This window comes from Gossypium hirsutum, chromosome A09 (assembly GCF_007990345.1).
Source record: "Gossypium hirsutum isolate 1008001.06 chromosome A09, Gossypium_hirsutum_v2.1, whole genome shotgun sequence".
Classification (NCBI taxonomy): Eukaryota; Viridiplantae; Streptophyta; class Magnoliopsida; order Malvales; family Malvaceae; genus Gossypium; species Gossypium hirsutum.
This window is the reverse complement of record NC_053432.1, coordinates 11,613,583-11,623,705: the sequence shown is the minus strand read 5'-3', so window position 1 is coordinate 11,623,705 and position 10,123 is coordinate 11,613,583. Positions and strand designations below refer to the sequence as shown.

At 33.3% G+C, this 10,123-nt stretch overlaps 1 pseudogene; it reads left to right on the top strand.

The window, feature by feature from the left end:
- The first annotated feature begins 613 nt into the window (after nt 1-613).
- On the top strand, nt 614-7,904 carry LOC107889914 (terpene synthase 10-like; annotated as a pseudogene).
- The last annotated feature ends 2,219 nt before the right edge of the window (nt 7,905-10,123 follow it).

The window sequence follows — 10,123 nt, the reverse complement described above, 5'->3', positions numbered from 1 at the left end:
TTTTTCTGTTTCTAGCTTCATATAGCTCGAGTTTCACATGAAAAATTAGGAATATTATCTTTTATATTTTAATTTTATTTATTTTAAATCGTCTGATAAATAATTTATTTTGATCGAAAATCAATAATTCTAATAAAACTTCTAAACTTATTCATATATTTAAAATTTTAAATTGCTTTGAAAAGTATAAGGAGTAATTTATTTTAAAATTTTGGAATTAATTTAAATACCTAAAATTAGGAATACTTATATTGTATATTTAATTTTATTTATTTTAAATCAATAAAAAATAATTTATTTTGATAATTTGCCACATAAAAAATCAAGAATTTAAATAAATATTGAGTTATTCACGTGTCGTCAAAATATGTAGTACATGTGTCATTAAAATAAATTATTCATGTCAGCTTTGATATTAAATCTTGTAATATATATATATATATATATAATACGAATGGTATAATATAATATAATATAATATATGATTACACTGAAATAATGGCACTAAACGCATGTGCTAATCCTTGGTAATGCATGTATCAACAAAAATCTCTTCTATATATAGTATGCATTGTTATAATATGTTCTCCAGGTCAAGTGATAACTATAAATAGGTTAAAGGCTTTGAAAATGGCTTTTAGCTTCTTTAGTTCATTTCCAATTTGCAGTTTTCCCATACACTCAAAATTGAAATGCTTCTCATATGATGGGTCAGTTTTCATAGGTTAATTATTTCTTTTGCCTCACACCGTGAAGCTACAAACAAAATTTCTACTGAAGATGATATCGTAATTAGACGATCGGCTAATTACGATCCTTCTATTTGGGATTATGATTATATTCAATCACTCAAAAACGATTTTGTACAGGTATGTTTCACATTTTTAATGCATATATACGTGACACTTGATACCAATTTTTTTCCTTTTCCCCTTAATATAGCTAAATTTGGAGCAAGCTAACAAAAACTTCTTGTTACTTGTGCATATAGGATGAATCATACAAGGAACGAGCAAGCAAACTAAAGGAAGAAGTGAGGATGATGCTTGAAAATGAGGTGGATCCTTTGGAGAAACTTGAGCTTATTGATACCATACAAAAACTCGGGTTGTCCTATGACTTTGGAGATGAAATAAAGAAAACTTTGAAGAATATAAGTATTGATCGTAGCACTACTGTTGCATGGTGTTGTCACATAATTAAATTAACCTTACACAAATAAATTATGAAAAGTTAGAAGAGTGAAGAGACTTGAATATGAAAAGTGAAAAAACTTGAATATGAATAGTGAAGAGACTTGAAGATGAAAAGTTAAGAGGCTTGAATATGAAAAGATACACACATGCATGAATAGTCACAACTCCTAGCATATAGTGATATAGATGAATAGTCACTTACAATTCCTATATAAAGAGTTGTATGTGATGAAGAATTATTAAATTTTTGTGCTTGAAATAAAAGATTATTTGAAAAAATTTTTTCAGACAAAATTTATTTCTCTTCTCCATTATATTCTTTATCATTTTCTTTGTTTTATTTCTCCAAATATTAATCATTCAACTACAAATTGGTATCAGAGCCTTGTTCGATCGAAATGAACAATTCTATTCCTCTTTCTTCCGTTCCCCAATTAACCAAAGAAAATTATGGCAAATGGAGTATCCAAATGAAGGCTCTTCTTGGATCTCTAGAAGTTTGGGAGATTGTTGAAAAAGGTTATAATGAAGTTGAGGCTGAAGAGGAGGAAGGATTAACATAAGTTCAAAAAGAGAGTCTAAGAAAATCAAGGAAGAAAAATCAGCAAGCCTTATTTTGGATATATCAAGGAGTTCAATCATATGAAGCGGCTTGGGAAAAAATAGCTTGTGCCACCACGGCAAAACAAGCATGGGAATTTTTACAAAATTCATTCAAAGGAGATGAAAAGGTGAAAAGAGTTCGGTTGCAAACTCTTCGAGGAGAGTTTGAAAGATTGCAAAAAACAGAGTCAGAATCAGTTTCTGATTACTGTTCACGAGTTTTGTCCATAGTCAATCAATTAAAAAGAAATGGTGAAACTATGGATGATATTCGTGGTGTTGAGAAAATCCTCCGTTCTTTAGATTCCAGATTTGACTACATTGTGGTTGCCATTGAAGAAACAAAGGACTTGAGTACCATGACTATTGATGAACTCACAGGTTCGTTGCAAGCCCATGAAGAAAGATTAAACAAGAAGAAAAAGGAAGTAGATCTAGATCAAGCACTCCAGTCAAAGTTGTCTCTAAATGAGAATAAGGGAGATTTTAAAAATCAAAGAGGGAGAGATCGTGGTCGTGGAAGAGAAAGAAATTTTAGAGGAAGAGGCTCAAATGCTCGTGAAAGAGGTGAAGATGTAAGCATGGAGAATGGATGGAAAGAAGCCAACCAAAGTCAAAATTTTAGAGGATCACAAAGAGGACGTGGACATGGAAATCAAAGAGGAGGAGGTCGTGGCTATTTTGAATGTTATAATTGTCACAAACCTGGTCATTTGGCAAGTGAATGCTGGTACAAAAAAGAAGAGAAAAATGAAGCTAATATAGTACAAATAATCAAGAGCAAAAGCAAGAAACTTTGTTGCTCGTATCTCATGGTGGAGAGATTGATGATGTCTGGTACATAGACAGTGGTGCTAGCAAGCATATGACAGGTAACAAAAATTTATTTTCGAAGTTCTTTGAATCTGATTGTGGAGAAGTAAAAGTAGGAGATGGCAAAGCTTACAAAGTTAGCGGTGTTGGTGAGTTGGAGTTCAAAACAAAGCAAGGAAGGGTAAAGAAAATGTCTGAAGTTTATTTTGTTCCTGGTCTTAAAAATAATCTGCTTAGCGTTGGGCATCTCTTGAAGAAGGGGTATGATATTCATTTCCGAGACATGGCTTGCTATTTATCAAAGAAAAATCAGGTTGTTGCTAGAGTTGGAGTGGCATCAAATAATCTTTTCTCTCTTACCCTTCAAAATCAGAATATGTCTTGTTTTATTGGTGCTCATAAAGGAATTTCAAAGTTATGGCATGATAGATATGGACATTTAAACTATGGAAATTTGGAGATGCTTTCAAGGAAGATGATGGTTAGAGGTTTACCAAAAATCGATCGGCTTGATGATGTTTGTGAAGCATGTCAACTTGGAAAGCAACACAAAATTGCTTTTCCTTCTCAATCCTCATGGAAAGCAAGAAGACCATTGCAACTTATTCACTCAGATCTTTGTGGTCCAATGACAGTTTCATCTTTAGGAGGTAATCGTTACTTTATCTCTTTCATTGATGATTACTCAAGAAAGTTATGGGTGTATTGTGTCAAAGAAAAATCAGAGGCTTTTCAGAGATTCAAAGATTTCAAGGCAGAAGTGGAGAACTTTACTGGGTTGAAAATTAACACCTTGCGTACAGATCGTGGAGGTGAATATTTTTCAAAAGAATTTGAGAAATATTATCGAGATAGTGGCATCCGGCATGAAATGACAGTCCGCCATACACCTTAGCAAAATGGTGTGTGCGAAAGAAAGAATAGAACAATTATGGAAATGGCTAGATGTCTTCTTAAGAAGAAGAGGTTATCAAGAAGATTTTGGGCTGAAGCTGTTTCCTGTGCAGTTTATCTTATAAACAGATCACCGACAAGAAGCTTGGAGAATTGCACACCACATGAGGCGTGGTATGGTATAAAGCCTAGTGTTAGTCATCTTAGAGTATTTGGGAGTGTTGTCTACTCTCATATTCCAGATGCAATGAGAAGCAAGTTGGATGACAAGTCAGAGAAATGCATTTTCATTGGCTATAGTGAAAGAAGTAAGGCATACAAGTTGTATAATCTGGTGACAAAGAAGATTGTGATAAGCCGAGATGTTCGGTTTGATGAAAATTCCATGTTTGAAGATATGGAAGTTGAAAAGGAAAATTTGCCAATTTTTCCTTTTGAACTTGAAGAAGAAGAAGAGGCAGTAATTAAGAATGCTGAAGATGATGCTCAAGTAGAAAATCCTCCTGCTTCCCCAAGTTCTTCATCAAATTCTTCTTCATCCAGCCCGATCCAAAAAACGAGAAGCATCCAAGAGTTATATGATGTAACGGATGAAGTTGTGCAAAATGATGCTGTATTCTTTGCCTTCTTTGCAGGAGAAGATCCAATTTCTTTTGATGATGCATATCAAGAAGAAATATGGAGAAAAGCCATGAAAGAAGAGATTTGCTCAATTGAAAACAATGATACATGGGAACTCACAGATTTACCGCCGCACAAGAATTCAATTGGAGTCAAATGGGTGTACAAGACAAAGATGAATCCGAATGGCTCTATCAACAAGTACAAGGCAAGACTGGTTGCAAAAGGATACAAGCAAAAGGAAGGAGAAGATTTTACAGAGGTATTTGCTCCAGTTTCAAGACTTGAGACAGTTCGGTTATTTATTTCTCTTGCTGCCCAAAACAATTGGAAAATGTTCCAAATGGACGTAAAATCTGCGTTTTTGAATGGTGTTCTCAAAGAAGAAGTCTATGTTGATCAACCACCAGGGTTTGTCAAAAAAGGAGAAGAAGAAAAAGTTTACAAGTTGAAGAAAGCTTTGTACGGGTTGAAGCAATCACCCAGAGCATGGTACAGCCGCATCGATTCTTATTTTCAGAAGTGTGGATTCCAGAAATCTCCATATGAGCATACTCTCTACATCAAAGGCAATTATCAAGGAAGATTCATGGTTGTAAGTCTCTACGTTGATGATCTTATTTTCACAGGAAATGATGTGAAGATGTTGAAAGAATTTCAGCACTCAATGATGGCAGAATTTAAGATGACAGATTTGGGAGAACTTCATCATTTTCTTGGCATTGAAGTTCATCAATCCGAGAAAGGAATTTTTATTTCACAAGAGAGTTACACAAAGGAAGTTCTAAAAAAATTCATGATGGAAAATGCGAATCCAGTCTCTACTCCATGCATTACAGGTCTGAAGTTATCTAAAGAGGGTGAAGGAAAGCTTGTCAATTCTACCATATTCAGAAGTTTGGTTGGGAAGTTGATGTATCTGACTTCGACAAGGCCTGATATCGTGTATGCTGTTAGCTTGGTAAGTAGATTCATGGAGAAACCTTACTCCAATCACTGGGAGGCTGCCAAGAGAATATTGAGATATGTGAAGGGAACCATTGATTATGGAATTTTCCATAAAGCTAATACATTAGTTGATCTCATTGGTTATACGGATAGTGATTTAGCAGGAAGCATTGATGATAGCAGAAGCACTTTTGGTTATGTTTTTCACCTTGGTAGTGGTGCAGTTTCATGGAGTTCAAAGAAACAATCAATTGTGGCGCTTTCGACTACAAAAGCTGAATATATCGCTGCATCTTATGCAGGATGTCAATTGATTTGGTTACGTGGAATTTTGGAAAGTCTTAAGTAGAAGCAAAGCAAGTCAACAATTTTGTTTTGTGACAATAGTTCTACTATTTCAGTCACAAAAGATCCAGTTCTTCATAGAAGGACAAAACACATTCGCATTCGATATCACTTCTTGAGGGAACTAGTGAATAATGGTGATGTTCAAGTTGAATATTGCAAGACGGTAGATCAGATGGCTGATATCTTCACAAAGCCTCTAAGTGGACAAGTCTTCAAGAAAAATGTTGAAAGGTTGGGAGTTCAAAGCAAGTTTAATTTAAGGGAGGCATTGTTGGCACATAATTAAATTAACCTTGCACAAATCAATTATGAAAAGTTAGAAGAGTGAAGAGACTTGAATATGAAAAGTGAAAAAACTTGAATATGAATAGTGAAGAGACTTGAAGATGAAAAGTTAAGAGGCTTGAATATGAAAAGATACACACATGCATGAATAGTCACAACTCCTAGCATATAGTGATATAGATGAATAGTCACTTACAACTCCTATATAAAGAGTTGTATGTGATGAAGAATTATTAACTTTTTGTGCTTGAAATAAAGGATTATTTGAAAGAATTTTTTCATACAAAATTTATTTCTCTTCTCCATTATATTCTTTATCATTTTCTTTGTTTTATTTCTCCAAATATTAATCATTCAACTACACATGGGACAAAGACAATTTATACGCTATAGCTCTTGAATTTAGACTTCTAAGACAACATGGGTATAAAGTGAATCAAGGTACAACACAAGAAACGATTCAAACTTGGATGTTTTAATTTACATCTAATTTAATGATACATAACATTGAATTATTTTCATGCAATAGATGTTTTCGCTTGCTTCATGGATGATGTTGGAAACATTAAAGCAAGCCTTAATCAAGATTACAAGGGATTGCTCAACTTGTATGAGGCTTCATACCACTTATTAGAAGGTGAAACAATGCTGGAGAATGCAAGAGAGTTAGCAGCTAAACTTCTTAAAAAATGTTTAAAGGAGAATAATGATAACCAATACCTTTGGATGCTTATGAAGCATGCCTTGGAGCTTCCTCTACATTGGAGGATTCCAAGGTTTGAAGCTAGATGGTTCATAGATGCGTATGAGAAAAACAAGGAAAAAAATCCCATTATTTTAGAGCTTGCTATATTGGATTACAACATACTGCAATCTATGCACCAGGATGATCTTAGATATGTTTCAGCGTAAGTATTCCCGTTGCATACTAGTTCAAAGTTGACTCGCATATGCTCCAATGTAAGTATGATTTTTTTTCACTTGTATTACTTAGATGGTGGAAAGAACTTGGTCTTTACAAGAGGATGAGCTTTGCTAGAGATAGGCTAATGGAGAACTTCTTATGGAGCGTGGGAATGATAATTAGTCCTCAGAATGGAAAAGGTAGAAGAATTCAAACAAAGGTCAATTCACTAATAACAATTATAGATGATGTTTATGACGTCTATGGAACCTTAGAAGAGTTGGAGCTGTTCACAGATGTTGTTGAAAGGTTTGCTGTTGTACAACTATATGATTTTATCTACTTTTGATATTTCTTAAAAATGTTTAATAATCTTTTATGTGTTGGTGTAATTTCAGATGGGATATAAATGCAATACAAAAGCTTCCAAACTATATGAAGATATGTTACCATGCGCTATACAATTCTATAAATGAAATGGCTTTTGACACTCTTAAGGAACAAGGGATAGATGTCCTTCCCTTCCTCATTAAACTGGTATCAAACCAATTCCTAAGAATCTATTTTGCTTTTCATTATGAGCTCTGTCTGATTTGTGTTATTCATGGTTTAATATAAATGTTCAGTGGACAAATCTATGTAAATCATATTTGGTGGAGGCAAAATGGTATTACATTGGATATACGCCAACCCTACAAGAGTATATGAATAATGCTTGGATTTCAGTATCAGGTTGTGTAATTCTTGGTTATTCCTATTTAGCAACTGGTTGTATAACAAAGGAGGGATTGCACCACATTCAAGAATGTCACCCCAATATAATTTTTTGGTCGTGCATAATTGTACGATTAGCAGATGATTTAGGCACATCATCGGTAAGAAATATATATTAATAAATATATATAGTTGTAAACTTAAAATTTCCATTAATTAATTAGTCTACAGTGATATGCTTACTCGTTTGACTTTTTTTATATAATTTTTTGGACTAGTATGAGCTCAAAAGAGGTGATGTTCCGAAATCAATCCAATGTTATATGAACGAAAGCGGAGCATCCGAAGAAGAAGCTCGTGACCACATAAAGAAATTAATTGATGCAACATGGAAAAAGATGAATGAAGAACAAACGACCAAATCTCCTTTCTCTCATACATTTATTGAAATTGTTATGGGCTTTACAAGAGTGGCCTTATTGTTGTACCAAAATGGTGATGGTTTTGGTATTGAAGATAATGAAACCAAGGATAGAGTGTTATCATTATTCATTAACCCAATTTCTTTGCCCAAATGATTAAAAACATTGGAATTATTTTCCAAACTACACAAAAAAGGCAGTTTTTAGTATAGTGCACCAAACCATTTTATAATATTTTGGTAGTGTAAGGACTATCCTACTACATGTATCCCTTTGCTTCTAATGGTTTTTGCTTCTCCCCTTTGTATCTCATTTTGTTTTTGAAACCTATGAGCATTTTCTTGTTACTCCATTTTTATTAAATGAAAGCTACATGTTTGCTCTACCTTAAAAATAAAAAGTCAAACATGTAACACCCCCACACTCGACCCAGTTGTCAGATTTTAATATGAGATGTCACATTTTTTATCGGAGCAACTCAAACTAAACATACATATCATTTTATATAATTAAACCACATAAACACATTTCAATCACAATTTATGTAACACCCTATACCCGACCTAACCCGATCAAGGTCCGAGCTACGAGATGCCACATTTATTATCGGAGAAACTGTGTCAAGAAACAATTCATTTTAACATTTAAGACATATTTTTATGTTCAAAACATCATTACAATATGTTATACAAACATCTTCGGGTCTTAGACGAGCTTATGAAAGCTTTTAAGATGACTTGCAATCAAATAGAGACCAAATTGTAAAATTTTACAAACTATTGAGTTGACTTCGCGACTCTAAGGGTTATTCGTTATAACGCAACTCACTGGCTTGATCTTGTTGTGACGTTAAGGCCCTGATGTCGCCACGTGATTGTTTGTTTCCAAATGGTCCCAAATATACTAATTTGCAATAGTTAAACAAACTATTTCACATTTTCATTCATTTTTCCAACCAAAAATACATCTCCAATATGTTTAACTCTAAACAATAATACTTTATATACATTTGAATCACATCAATTTCATCATTTCCATTCAACCACATTAGTCTATTTCATGATACTAACCATTTAAGAATTCAACATATCTACATATAAATGTAAGTCATAATTATTGCAGCATCTCATGCAGTTCAACTATGTGCCAAACTTAGGTATACAAACTAACCATTTGACTATTTCCAATTCACCATTTCTAACTTCAAATATTAACATGGTCAAATATTATGTGAAAACTGACTCAACCTAGGTACATGCCATATATTAAACAAAAAAAAAGACTATACAAACATTATTGAGTCGAGGACCACGTATTAGATGCTGAAATCACATCTCAAAACTTCGAGATCCACCTATACCTACACACAAAGCAAACAAATTGTATGTTGAGCAATAAAACTTAGTGGTTCTTCATGATTAAATATAATAAAAGATTAGCATTAGCAAATGTTCACAATCAATTCATGCTTAATGTCTATCCAATGTACATCCTATCATTTCAAGTAATTTTATTATCAATTCATCAAATATATATATACTTATGGCAAGTTGTATACCAATTCATCTAAAATTTGCAATTAAATTCACTAAATCATACCATTCATCAAGTGCCAAATTATGTGTCGTTTCAAACATACAATACTATTTAAGTTTCAAACATATGTACTTTTGAAAATAGGTTATCCAAATTGCATATTTAACCAATGCCATTTGACCAGTCAACTTACCATTTGATTCTCTTTTTGGAGTCTATTGACTCATTCGTATTAAATTTGGCCCCTAAGGCTCGATTCAAACTAGTTCACATAATCTTTTATATACTTTAACTATCATGAATTATAAATGTTGATGCAAATTTTCTTATGTTGTTGATAACTCTTGAAAAGAGTTATAATTCATGCCTTTAGACTGGATCAATTTGTTTGTACTTAAGTAAACTTAGTTGCATTTTAAGATATTATTTTAGCATTTTTACAACATTGTGTAACACCCCAAACCCGGCCTAGATGTCTAGATCGAATCTGGGATGCTACATTGATCACCAAAGTGACCGTGAGAAAATTTATGCAAAAACAGGTCATTCAAAATTTCCATTTTCAAACCCAATCAAAACACTCAATCGTCAAGTTTAATAGGAATAAATGTACAAATCAAAAATTTAAAACAGTAACTGTACCACAGTTTAAAAACCATACAGTTCAAAATGAAACAAATACCAAGATAGTATCATTAAACAAAAAGTGCATAATTGTTGTTCACAAGCCTGTCCGAGACCTCTGCGTGATAAGTCCAGCATCCAAAACTTCGAAATGTACCTAAAAGGGGAAACAAAAGAAGGGGTGAGCTACTCGAGCTCAGTGTGAGATCAAAACA